The sequence below is a fragment of the Amphiprion ocellaris genome, chromosome 8 (assembly GCF_022539595.1).
Source record: "Amphiprion ocellaris isolate individual 3 ecotype Okinawa chromosome 8, ASM2253959v1, whole genome shotgun sequence".
In the NCBI taxonomy this organism is placed as follows: domain Eukaryota; kingdom Metazoa; phylum Chordata; class Actinopteri; family Pomacentridae; genus Amphiprion; species Amphiprion ocellaris.
In genome coordinates, this window is record NC_072773.1 from 849,824 (window position 1) to 862,484 (window position 12,661).

Below are 12,661 nucleotides of genomic sequence, written 5' to 3' on the forward strand. Positions count from 1 at the left end.
GAACAGTCAGTTTTTGGTGCCAACATGTTGGATGTGATGACGTGAAACATTTCCATAAAGATCAAAACACCACTGGACATTTGGCTTGAGTTCCTGGTGAGGACAAACCAAGAAGCAGCGTCAGCGTTGGAACAAGAAGAACTCAGATCCTCAACGGCTTCAATCGGTAACTTCCAGGACTTTAACCCTCGTGTCGTCCTGCAGTTCAAACTGACCCGTTTTGAAGTTTGAAAATGTGGAAAAAAATATTTTCACAGTGAAACTTCTGATGTCCACATTTTCAACATTTTTGGAAAATCTTTGAACATTTTTTGGTGGAAAAAAAGAAATGTTAAAAATGTTTCTTAAGAACGTTCACATAAAAATCAACCAAAATCCAGCAAATTTTGCTGGATTTTGGTTGATTTTTTTGTGAATGTTCTTAAAGAAAATATTAGAAGTTTTTTTTTTTGATATTTTTAGGATTTTCTGGAAAGATTTTTACTCATTTTTTGAAAATATTTACAAGAATTTTCTTGCCAAATTTGGGGGACTTAAAAAAAAAACTTTTAAGGGAAACTTTTAAGGAATTATTGGGATTTTCTTCCTGAAGGTTTTGCAAATTTTCAGAAATTTGGGGATTTTTTTTGCTTGTTTTTTGGATTTTTTCAGACAAGGAAACAATATTTTTTGGTAAATGAGGACAACAGGAGGGTTAAGGACATCCTGTCTTTGTGTTGGTTTTCAGAGCTGATTTTATGGAGGCATGAAGGACCTCCAACAGATGACCAGAATGTCTCGGCTCATGAGGGTGGAAGCTTCTACTAGATGCAACCCAGGGGTAAATTAATTTGGCAATGACTCTGTTTCAGAGGAATCGAGCAGATCATGTCATTGAAAACGCTTTGGCCTGGTTCTGTTGTGGTCCTCGGTGTCATTCAACTCCAACCTGGTTCTGGTCTCAGAGGGGCACCAGCTGAAGGACTTCTCAGACCAGAACCCACAACAGGTGGTGAATGACATTGAGAATCGCTGCAACTGAGACCTTCAGAGAGGACAAAGACTGTGGTGAGTCGACCAGAAAGACACATCAAAGCAGCAAATCGCCGCTCAGGTCAGAACGTCGAGAACAAAATCAATCACTTTATGAGATGTAGAAGGTCTTGATTCAGGTCTAGGTTTCACCCAACAGATCAAACATCCAATGTCCATCAACAGGATGAAAGAGTTTAAGATGATGATGCACTGGGGGCTAATGCTAGCTGTTTACGCTACATGGTGTCATTGTTCACATCAGCTAGCAGTAAAGTCAGGAGGTTTCTGGAGTATTTCTCTGGATATTAGTTCAGTCTGTAGCTGGATGAATATCTTCAACCGAAAAAGTAAACCATTTGAATGCATCAAGAAGTTTGTGGGTAAACATTTTTTAGAATGAAAAAGACAAAATATGCTTAAAAACACAACTGATTTCTATTTCCTGGAGCCACTGATCAATAACTCGGCTTCTTGAAAACGAGAAGATGTTGTTTCATGTTTTCAGTATTTTATTGATTCCAGATTCTCTTGATCTGCTGATCTGATCTGATTTAATCTGTTAAACTCTCATCTTTGGTAAACAGGAAACAATAAAACAAACTCATTATCTGAACGTTCATTTTGAACATAAATCAGGACGTTAAGTTTGGATGAATCTGTAAAATCCAGCTGCTCTACAGTAAAACAGGTTTGATGTTTGATGGAAGGAGGCTGAACTGGGTTTGAGTCATTTCATACAAATTTCTGGATTTTCTGAAAAAGTGAGCAGTTGAAGCTGGAAAGCAAAGTTTGGTGATGGAGCTCATTAGCATACATTAGCTGGGAGGCTAAAACACGACTGGGGGGATGTAGGAGGTTTGTTATTCAAGTGAACCAGTTGAAATAAGAACCAGTTGTATCTTTCATTGAATCAGTTTTCATCCTGCAACAAAAAATAAACGTTTTATTCCCACGTTGGCTTCAGTTCATTTGTTTTCTTGTGACTACTCATATTAAATACAGCTGCTGTCTGTGTTTGAATGTCATCTAACAAAGAGTTTCACTATAACATCAACATTCTGAGAAACTTCTTCAGTCCTACGTAACGCATCGGATTCTCACCGAGAACTTTCAAGCAGCTGTTGAAAAATAACCGTGTGACTCTGAAAACAGGAAGTAAAATGCGTGACTAAGATGAATCCACACAACGTCATGATGCCTGATAAACAAGTTTAGAGACATCTGTAGATTCTCAGTCATCCAGGTCATGGTGATCATGGGAGCTTCAGTAGAAACCAACCATCCGAGAGGTGAAATGTCTTCAAGAACCTACCACAGACGTCCAGTTGGTTTCAAGTTCAGTTGTTTTGATTTAAATGAATTCAGTCAAACCTTCAATCTACCAAAATATAACACATGACCCAGTGTTGGTGATGGGAAGACCAAAATATGCAAACCAGAGAACACTGATTAAAACCAGTCCAAACCAGTCTACAACCAAGATCACCTTAAAGGAAGTGTCCTTGTGCAGTGGTGCTCTGCTCCCAGAGCTCCTGTAACTCTTTAACGCTCCCTAGAGGTTCTTTCTGTTTGGATGGTGCCTCTTCGACTTGAATTTAAGTTTGAGAAAGAAGTGAAATCTGGTGAGCAGGTTAGGTGGAGAGGAGCGACTTGGTGGTTTTTCTCTCACCTGATTGAAGCACCATTCAGGTTAGTGACAGCAGCACTGCACAAGGATGCTTCCTTTAAGGTGGTCCTACATGAATTTAAATCAAAACAACTCTGAAGACGTTGTTTGAAGATGTCTTCAAGAACGTACCAGAGAAGTCCAGTTGGTTTCTACTGAAGCACCATGACCTGGATGAGACTTTGCCTTAATGAAGATGGCAGACAGACGTTCCTCAGGTTGGACTACAGCTTTTTATAACTACAGAACTGAACTTCTTGATCTCACCTTGTATTATGTCTTGTTGAAAAACTACCTTTGACATGTTTCTACCCCATTTTACAATCAAGCTTCATTTCCAATTCCTAAAGTGTTGATAGTTAAACCTGATAACGCGTCTGAAGTTCTCCATATATTCCACAAGAACAAGCCTCCATTGTTCTGTACGTAGAGGTGGAGTTATGTCCAGTAGCTGCTGTTGGTTTGCAGAGCTGAAGCTGTTGGATTTTACACCGCAATGGAAACCTGAAGGCCTGAATGGGACGATGAGGAGGCTGAGTTCTTGCCAGCGTTTCAGAGGAGACTGCTGCTGGATGAGGATCTTAAGAATCTATATAATCCCGTTTTTATCGTCTTTTAAAATTTAACGGATCAGCGACAAGCTCAACACTTTACCAGGACCGCTCAGAAATACCCACGCTACAGCAGGAACTGTTCTTCTGCCCTGAAAACGACCTTGAGAGACGTTCCACAGGGAAGGTTCTAGCAGGCGGAACCAAGCCAAGCTCATGTTGCCAAATGTCCACAAGTATTCAAGAGATGTTTGACCCTCTGAACCCCAAAACCTCACAGTCACCTTGTAGTTCTTTTATTTTTGTCTTGTTTTGTTTCACTTTTTTCCATATTAAACTAAACTTTTAAACAACTAAGTGTCATTTTGGATACATTTCATTTTAAACTAATCTTGAGTTGTTTCGGACCATCTATTAGTCATTTTAGACTCATTTCATATCATTTAAGACAACTTTATCTAAATTTTTTGACAAAATGTTTGGAGTAATTTTGAACAATCTGTACGTCCCTTTAGACCAGTTTTATGTCGGTTTGGGCACATTTTTGTCATTTTAGACAGGACTTAGTTATTTTAATCAACTTTGGAGTTGATTTATGTATATTCTGGATTTCATCTGAGTTCTACTAACAGAAGACGTCTCTGACTTCTCTCCTTCTTCATGATGTTCTGGTTCCACAGAGCTGCAGGACTTTAAAATGAACCACAGTGAAGAAAAACTGTTCAGAGATCAGATCATTCCAGATAATATTACTGATAATAAACACCTGCTCATGATTTATGATCCAGCTGAATTCATTGACGTCCTTCATACGTTTAATGAGACTTTGACTCTGTGGAGTTCTGAAGGTTCTCAGACTGAACTGGGAACCTGATGTTGAGGAACTCAAGGCTCTTTGTGTTGGTTACATTTAAAGGAATCTCTCTGAGGAGAGGATTTTCCTGCTGCTGCCGCTCTGCATATCAATGTCCTCACTACTGTCCTGTCGCCATTGGAGACCGGCACACACTCGCTCTGTTAATTTAGAAACTCTTTTCTAATCAGTGTGAGTCTCTTCACTCTCCCCTCTCTGCCTGGTTACCCCCGGCAACCCGCCGAGGGATTTACAAATTTAAAGGGCTGTGAGGAAAATATGTTTCCAGCCCAAACAGTCAGATGGAGATAAAACCTACAAACTGGTTTCACTGGTTGGAAGCTAGTTTTAGCTTCATTCGGCTACAGGAGCAGGTTTTAGTGTCAGCCAAACCTTAAATCTACCACAATACAACATATAAAGACCACAATACAACATATAAAGACCAAAATATTACATATAAGGACCAAAATATACAAACCAGAGAACACTGACATAACCAAGTCCTAAACAAATCCACATAACCAAAGCCAGTCTACAACTAGTCCTACACCAGTCTACAACCAAGTCCAAAACCAGTCTAAACCAATCTAAAACCAGTCCTAAATCAGTCTAAACCAGTCTAAACCAGTCTACTTGTCAGTTACAGCAGCCACATCCTTGGTTACAGATAACTTTAGGCCCAAATCCACTTTTCATTGGTTGAGTTCTATAAAAACTCAGGAGTGTGTTCCTGTTCGTCCTCCTTTAACCTCATCGTCTGCCTCCCTGAGCCTGGTTCTGCCAGCTTGAAAACTGGAAAACGAAAGAAGTGACTACAAGTGAGACATGATCTACAACAATAAATGAATGCACAGATATGTCCCATGTATGAAACAAGATGTTTTATATTATTCTCACTGGAATTGCACATGGAATAGAAAGATCCGTCATAAAAAGTTCTAAAATGAATAAGTATGCTTTCCCTTTGAGGCTTCAGTAGAACAAAGCTGCACAGCGTGGAGCCCTGAGAGAAGAAAGAACATTTCATTAGTTCTACTGTCACCAGTCAGCTGCTGATAGGGAATGTTTGCCTTTTCCGTGTCTAGTTTCTGTAGACGACAAAAACAAGACATAAAATAACAAAAAAAGACAAAAACAAGATATAAAATAACAAAAAAAGACAAAAACAAGACAAAAAATGACAAAAACAAGACACAAAAGGAAAAAACGAGACAGAAAACGACAAAAAATGACAAAAACAAGACACAAAAGACAAAAATGAGACAGAAAATGACAAAAACAAGACAAAAATGAAAAAAACAAGACACAAAACAATAAAAACAAGAAAGAAAATGACAAAAATGACAAAAAAACACAAGAACAAGACACAAAAGGCAAAAACAATACAAAACGACAAAAATGAGACACAAAATCACAAAAACGAGACACAAAATAACAAACAGAAGACACAAAATGACAAAAACAAGACAAAATGATAAAAACAAGACACAAAATGATAAAAACAAGACACAAACAACAAAAATGAGACACAAAAGACAAAAACGAGACAAAAATGATAAAAACAAGATATAAAGTGACAAAAATGAGACACAAAAGACAAAAACGAGACAGAAAACGACAAAAACAAGACACAAAATGATAAAAACAAGACACAAAACAAGAAAAATGAAACACGACAAAAACGAGACAAAAAATGACAAAAACAAGACATAAAATGACAAAAACGAGACACAAAACAACAAAGACGTCATCAACAGGTTCAGCTAACATGTGGGACACGTTCCATGAGAAAAACGACATTTTAGGGGAACTCCAGACTTATTTGGTGTTTAAAATAATATAAACATTCTTTTCTCCACATTTACACACTGCTGATGTTTTTGGCTTGAATAAATGGATTACTGGAGGTTAAACATCCTCCAGGTCTGAATGATCCTTGAATCAGTGACGTGATCCGGTTCATGAAACCGTCCAGCAGGTCAGTGATTCTGGTTCTCCTCTTCAGATGTTAATTAACTGGACAATTAGCTCCACCTGCTGTTAAAGCTGCTAATATTAACATCACAGCGGATGGAAACAGTCGTCCGCTGCCAGACTTATTAAAATTCAGCCAGAAGCTGCGGAGCATGGCGATGCACTGGAAAAAATGTCCCTCTCAAAACAAGAAAAAAAAAAAGATTGAAATAAGTGAAAAATCTGCCAGTCGAACAAGTGAAAAATGACTTGGTAAGATTTCTAGAAATAAGATACGATATTTAGAATATTGAGATCTTAAAATTAGCTGGGAAAATTTATTTTAAGCTCTATTTTTTACCAGGATTGTCAAGCTTAAGTGTCTTAAAATAAGCCAGATATGCCAAAAAAAAAAAACACAAAAATTGTAGTTTTTCACTCAAAAATAGATTTTCACTTTCATGTAACCTCCTAATCTGAGATGTTTTAACCCTCCTGTTGTCTTCATTTACAGGCACTAAAAAATATTGTTTCCTTGTCTGAAAAAAATCTGAAAAATCAATAAAAAATTCCACAAATTTCTGAAAATTTGCAAAACCTTTGGAAAGAAAATTCCAAGAATTCCTTAAAAGTTTCCCTTAAAAGTTTTATTTTAAAAAATTCCCCAAATTTGGCAAGAAAATTCTTGTAAATATTTTCAAAAAATGAGTAAAAATCTTCCAAAAAATCCTAAAAATATCTAAAGTGATTCCATATATATCAGTAAAACTTCTAATATTTTCTTTAAGAACATTCACGTAAAAATCAACCAAAATCCATCAAAATTCACTGGATTTTGGTTGATTTTTATGTGAATGTTCTTAAGAAACATTTTTAGCATTTCTTTTTTCCCACCAACAAATGTTCAAAGATTTCCCAAAAATGTTGAAAATGTGGACATCAGAAGTTTCACTGTGAAAATACATATATTTTTTAAGCACATTTTTAAACTTTAAAATGGGTCAGTTTGACCCGCAGGACGACACGAGGGTTAAACTTATTTTGAGTTTTATTCTAAAATTCAACTCAAAACGAGATAATTTCCATATTGTTTGACTTAACAAGACATTTAAGATGCACTGTCTTAAAACAAGTCCCTCCATCTGATGAAATGTCTCCTGTTAAGAGAATTTATCTTGAATCAAGTGGGACGAGACATTTTGACTAAAATAACACAAACAGACTTGGTCAGATTTGGAGATTTTGCAGTGTGAGGAGCTGGCAGGAGGCCTGGAGGTGCTAAACTTTTTGTAACGTGGTTGAAGCGCCTCTTTAAAAGGCGACGGCTGGAGGAAGAGGAGCTGAAAGGCGAGTGTTGGAGATTGATGGGTGGCTGGAGGAACAGAGTGTTTCAGGAGAACGTGGTTTGTTCTCATTAGCAGGGATGAGAGCCTCCTGCCGAACAGACCGCCTCTGTTCGCTAATGAAGGCCACTGAGGCGACTAGACCTCCATTGGTCATGCAGCGGCGTCTCCGGACAGACTGGATGGGAACCAACTGCAGCCGCACTTACGTAACCGGAAGGTCACAGGTTCGAGCCCCACATCCATCCTGACGGAGGGTTAGGCCTCCTCCAACTGTCCATCAATCCTGTCGACTGTTTCTGCAGCGTTAAGACGTTTTAACACCCAACGATAACGTCTGTGATTAAATCACTGAATGACACAAAACAACAAAAATAAGACAGAAAACAACAAAAAAGAGACACAAAATGACATAACACAAGACGACAAAAACGAGACACAAAATGACATAAAAGAGACACAAAACAACAAAAACAAGACACAAAACAACAAAAACGAGACACAAAACAACAAAAATGAGACAGAAAACGACAAAAATGAGAGAAAACAACAAAAATGAGACACAAAGCAACAAAAACGGGACACAAAATGACAAACAACCTCATATCTTTGTCACAGTAAAAACAATCATGTGTTTTGGTTCTTTCACAGATTTATTAAAGGTCTTCTGGAAATATGACTAAATCTGCGAGCTTCTTGTTTATCTTTGACTCCTCTGGACTCTATACATACCATCAGGCATGGAGGTGGTAGCATCATTAAGGCTGGGTTATACGTTCCGTATGAACGAGCCGCGCGGAAATCAGCCACACAAAAATCCGCTCTAGAGAACGTGTGTGCGTTTATATTCCGTGCAGCATCTGCTCCCAAACTGCAGGGGGCAGTGTATCGCAAACACCTGGTCTACCTGGTCTACTCTGGTACTAAACTAGAGTAGAGGAACTTTGCCATGGTTTACACCACTTACAACACGGCATTTTACCAAATAAAAGCATTTCAGCAGTTAGTTTTCATTTCACACCATGAATTGTTCATGACACGGTTACCACGGTGATCTCTGTGTGATGAACTGTATAAGTGCACGTATTTATAGACTTCAGCTACGAGTAGGTCCTGGTCCTCCGCCATGTTTTTCGTGCAGCTCCGTCCGCGTAGTTAGAAAAATTTGGAGGTGCACAACGCGGAAATTTTCTGCGTGAGAAGGGCCGCTGGAGGGGGCGTGGCTGCGAAAATGACGTAACGTTTTTCCATGCAGAGTCACACGGACCTCACAGACATGGAAAGCATAAAACAAGCATTATAGTATGAATTAAACTGGCTGAAGTCTGGGTCAGAAAGATGACAAATGTAGTGGAACTGCACCAATTCTGGTGCAGTTCCACTACATTTGTGGTCTTTCTGTCTTGGTTCTTCAGGTTCTTGATGGGTCTGAGTCAGGACTTTGGGGAGACCAGTCTAGAACCTTCATTCTAGCCTGATGGAACCATTTCTTTACCACGTCTGATGTGTGTTTGGGCTCATTGTCTTGTTGAAACATCCAACTGTGTCCAAGATCAACCTTCTGCTGATGGTTTTAGGTTCTCCTGAAGAATGTGGAGGTGATCCTCCTTCTTCATTATTTACTTTGTGTAAAGCTCCAGTTCCACAGAGCATGATGCTGCCACCACCATGCTTGATGGTAGGTTTGGTGTTCTTAGGGTTAAAAAAAAAAACCCACCCAAGATAGTCTGAAACCAGTCCTAAAAGGTCTAAAGACAGTACAAAATCAGGACCAAAACCAAACCTAAACTGCTCCTAAAAGAGTCCAAGACAGTCTGAAATCAGTCCTCATCCAGGACCAGATCCAGAGTCAAATAAACCCTAAACCAACTTTAAATCACATCCAAAACCAGTAGAACCAAGACTGGAACCAAACATAAACCAGTCCCAAGAAAGTCCAGAACCAGTCCAACATGCAGTCTGAAACCAGTCCAGAAGCTCTTCTAGAAAGCCCCAGAGCATGATACTGCCACCTCCATGCTTGGTGGTAGGTTTGGTGTTCTTGGGGTTAAAAGCTTCACCTTCAGTTTTTGTTCCATCTGACCACAGAACTTTCCTCCAGAAGGTCTTTTCTTTGTCCATGTGATCAGCAGCAGACTTGAGTGGAGCTTTAAGGTTCTGCTTCTAGAGGAAGAACTTCCTTCTTCATGGATCCTCTGAGCTCATGTTGATGTAAAACCCTGTGGACACTGACAGCTGTGTTCCAGCAGCTTCTCATTCATTCAGACCTGCTTTTTCATGATTCTTGGTTGACTCTTGACCATCCTGACCAATGGTCTCTCAGCAGCAGGTGATAGTTTGTGTTTTCTTCCTGATGGTGGCAGTAACACAACTGGACCATGAACTTTATTCTGACAAACAGATGATTTAGGATCTGAAGCTGCTTTGAAATGGCTCCAAGTGACTTTCTGACCTGAACGATTAGACATATTTCCAGTCACTTTGCACAATTCTGGAGTCAATCTGGACAATTTTAGCGTCAATTTGTTCAGTTATAGAGTCATTCTAGATGTTTTCAGTCACTCTGGAATAGTTTTGCATAAATTTGGACAAATTTTGAATCAACTTTAACTGTTTTTGCATCAATTCGGGCAAGTTTTTAAAATTTCTACACATTTTAGTCAATTTGGACAATTGAGTGAATTTATGAGTCCATGTAGACATCATCAGTCAGTTTGGATGTTTTTGACATCATCTCAGGCAACTTATGAATATTTTTAGATACATTTGCAGCCACTTTGGTCTAATTTTGAGTCAATTTGGGCAGGTTTTGAATCATTATCAAAATGTTTTCAGACACCTTGGTGCAGCTTTGAGTAATTTTGAGTCGACTTAACAGTTTTTCAGAAAGTCTTTATTAACTTAAGACATGTTTTAGTTCTTTTGGACAATTGGTGAGTGAATTTATGTCCATGCAGACATCTCTTCAGTCAGTTTAGGCCGTTTTTGAGCCAATTTGGGGCTTTTTTTTTTTTTTTTTTTAACATCAACTTAGGCTACTTTTGAGTTCCAGTCAATGATTTTCTTCTTCAGATCTTTGCTGAGCTGCTCAGACTTTCCCCCTGTAGAGTTTGAATATAATGAGTGGATCTAATGGTTCTATTTAAACTGGTTCAGAGGAGTCAGCAGCTGTAGTCGACTGGAATCACTCAGGAGAAGTTAAGCCACGAAGCTAAGAAAACTAGATGAACACAACTTAATACACCGACAGAACTGGTCATTAAAGTTGTTTGTATATTTTAGACCCAACAGATTTTGCCATATTTCCAGAAAACCTTTAAGAAATCTATAAAGAACCAAAATTCATAATTGTTTCAGTGACAAAGATTCATGTTTCAATGATTCCATCATGAATTCAGAGTTCTAGGAGTCACTGGAAACTACTGACTGATGATAAACATGAATTTTATGATGGAGGAAACTTTAGTTCATGACTGTAACTACAGTATATAAAAACAGAAACCTGACTTTATCGTTAAACTGTGTATAAAGTCCATTTTCCTGTTGATCCATCTGTAGCGATGAAGCGCTGAAACTCTCACCCACCGTGTGAAACCGACTCGTGAAGAACTTCTTCACTACAAGTGTGTGTTTGTGCGACTCAAACCTCTTATCAGCTGAATGGACAAGAGTGTGTGTGTGTGTGTCTGAGCACAAACTCAATGAACACAAACTAATCTGACCTGAATGTCTCTCACTCACTCACTCACACACACGCACACACGCACAGACGCACACTCCCAAGACCAGCAGCACAATGTCCGTTTTGTTCGGTGGGAAAACTGACGAGGAAAAGGACTGAGGAGGAGGAGGGGGGATATGGTCGTCACGGCAACAAGCTCGAGGTCCCGATGGAGAGTTAGGTTAACTCTGATTGGCTGCACACACACACACACACACACACACACACACACACACACACACACACACACACACACACACACACACACTGGTTGGACCACTTTGCACTGCAGACAGGAAACACTGATGCCTGGTTCTTTGTTGATTGGTATAAAGTAGAAACACACACAGACACACACTAACACACACACAGAGAGAGAGAGAGAGGGAGGGAGGATGGACGAGATAAACCAGGTTTTATCAGTTCCATCACGTTACAGCCTGCTGACCACATGATTGGCTTTTTCCTCCATTTTTTGTCCATTTGCTTTTGAGTCTCTGAGAACCTCTGAGCTCCAGGTTCTGTTCTGGTTCTGAACAACAACATCCCTCTGGTTCTGCTGAAGCTTCAGTCCAGAACCCCAAACCCCAAACCTGACCCTAACCCACCCTACTCCTACCCTCTACCCCTACCCTTACCCCCCACGCCCTAACCCGACCCCTACCCCCTAACCCATACCCCCTACTCCTACCCCCTACCCCCTAGCCGAACCCCTACACCCTAACCCACCCTACTCCTACCCTCTACCCCTACCCTTACCCCCACTCCTACCCCCTACCCCCGAGCCGAACCCCTACACCCTAACCCATGCCCCTACTCCTACCCCTACCCCCTAGCCCAACCCCTAGACCCTAACCCATGCCCCTACTCCTACCCCCTACTCCCTAACCCATGCCCCTACTCCTACCTCTACCCCCTACTCCTACCCCGAACCCATGCCCCTACTCCTACCCCTACCCCCTAACCCATGCCCCTACATCTATCCCTACCCCCTAACCCATGCCCCTACTCCTACCCCTACCCCCAACCAGAGTGAACCAGAGTTCAGTATCAGACTGAGGACCTCTGATCTCCAGGTTCTGTCCCGTCCTCTTAACGCAACACAACCACACACTAAACACAACCACACACTACACACAACCACACACTAAACACAACCACACACTAAACACAACCGCACACTAAACTAACACTGACTGTCAGTGGTTCAGGACCTTCAGCTGATTCAGGAGGGACTTCTGTCAGGATCTGAAATATCTGATCTCACGTGGTCCTCAGGTGGTTTCAGACTTGGTCTTTAGACTGGTTTTCAACTGGTTATGGACTTGATTGTTGGCTGGATTTGGACTGGGTTTTAGATTTGTTTTAGACTGGTTTTGGACTGGTTGTTGCCTGGATTTGGACTGGTTGTTGCCTGGATTTGGACTGGGTTTTGGACTGGTTTTTAGGTTGGTTTTGAACACCGTTCTAGACCAGTTTCATGGATGAAAACTAACTTTTCAGTCCCTACACTTGGTTCTGTGCAATATGTTCAAATGACAACACACCTGTAACTCC